Source organism: Lampris incognitus, chromosome 4 (genome assembly GCF_029633865.1).
Source record: "Lampris incognitus isolate fLamInc1 chromosome 4, fLamInc1.hap2, whole genome shotgun sequence".
Classification (NCBI taxonomy): domain Eukaryota; kingdom Metazoa; phylum Chordata; class Actinopteri; order Lampriformes; family Lampridae; genus Lampris; species Lampris incognitus.
Genome location: NC_079214.1, coordinates 31,885,910 through 31,887,899, shown reverse-complemented (window position 1 = coordinate 31,887,899; position 1,990 = coordinate 31,885,910).

Genomic DNA, 1,990 nt, shown 5'->3' with positions numbered 1-1,990 from the left:
AGCTTCCCATTCGCAGCAGTTTATGTTCACTATGCGGGGTACCGACAGGGGAAGCTTCATGTCAGGAAAAAGCGTTCACAACCAAAGGTTTGTCATGTCTGCCTCGTTCATTAATTCTCTGTAACAGTGCACCTCAGCGGCCATTGTGCCTTACTTATTAAAATTCTTCTGGCTGTTGTACATTTGGCAGGGTTAAAGAGATTGTATTTGTCGTTGTCATTAGAATCGAATGTCTGTGGTGGGACGTGAAGACCTGTGTCACCTCCAAATACTACAATATGCTTCAGAGTCTGGAACAGGATCAATTGCTGGATGTTTCTTCCACAGGTTCGAACCAAAATCACTTTTACGGAGCTTGTCTGAAGAGTATTGCTAATGGCGTGAATAACATTGTCAAAAAAGGTTATTTGGTTCTAAAAACATTTATATGTGACTATTGTGCTATTTTGTGTTAGCCTTGATGCAAGCAGTCTTCAGAGGCAAAATTAATTTGAAATGTTTGACTGCCAGTACTGGCTAAAACCTAACCTTCATATTACCGAGACAGTGGATATGTATGCATTACTCATTTCATGGTTTAACCCATGCCTTTACCTATCATGAACTCAACAGAAGACCTTTCTGTGTCCACCTGGTCTTTCTCCCCAAACTGAAGATGGACCTTGAAAGTTTTGTGGAAGGTTGGAACAATCATCCTGTTCGAACTGAAAATGATAGAACTCCTGAGCAGTTGTGGTGGCTGGGTTTGATGACCACAGATATTGACCAGCCAGAAAACATTGAGGCATGTTTTCTAAATATTGTTAAGTGTTAAAACCTTGTATAGTGTCTGATAATTGGGTCAGGTTTTGGAATCCTGTAACCTTGGGGGTGGTATTGTTCTATGGAAACAAGTACTATTATGTCAGATACATATTCTGGGAGGATAGACTACCAGCCACAAATGCCATGTAAAATTCTGCTTTTTCTCTTCTTGGACATTGAGGAGCCAGATATTGACTGGGATATTGCCATAGACCACAATGGTGAAACAGAAGGAGTTATTGTGGTTCCTCACATTGACTGTCCGGTGAGCGAGGAACAAAGGGAAGGTGTTCAGGCCCTCCTTGAGCAGAGCGACCCGGGCATGGCCGCTAGGGAATTGTACCTCCTATGCCGCGAATATTTGAGCCCCTCTTAACTCCCCGCCCCCACCTCAAGGACTCCCCCACCCACTGGTCTCTGGTGCGACCCTGATTAATTGTATTAATAAACTGCTCATTCAGTTACATCAGCCTACCTCCTTGTGTGCCATGCCAGAAAATCTATTAGTTCTCTTGTAGATAATTTATCTAATTTAACTGTGCCTTTTAGGTAGCAGTCCACTAGTTTTCTGAATTGTCTCAATTTCAAGATTCTTGGTCCTGCTTTGTACAATTAACAAAGTTGGGGTTCACTCCAATATGTTTGTAAATACAACAGTGTATGTAGAGGTACCTAGCTATGCTTTGCAGCACTTACTTATTCTGAAGTTTTTCTGAAGTAGGCCTATTAAAATCTGGCAAAACAAGATTAACAATAAAGCATTCTTTGTAGATCCAATGTTAAAACATCTACAGACATACAGCAGCAGATTTGGAACATTATTGATGTCAAAATGTATGACTTGTTCTGATATTACAGGGGACATACAACAGGGTGGTAGTTGAATGTCACATTCTACCTTGTTCCTTGGCTCTACTGTATTTAATGCAATGCAAGTGTGAATGGTACTTGGAACTACCAAAATTACTTTTAAACAATCTAGAGGCAAGTGATAACCGTAGCCTATTTTGGGGTGTATCAACATTTCCCATTTACAATTTGCTATTCCAATTTAAACACTTTGGTAATTGCAAAAGGGTCCCTAATTTAAATAATACCTTGGTTTTACTTAAACCAATTTTGGGATGCTGTCTGTGACACTACATAGCTCTAATGGATAAATAGAATTACAAATGTAGTCGTTTTA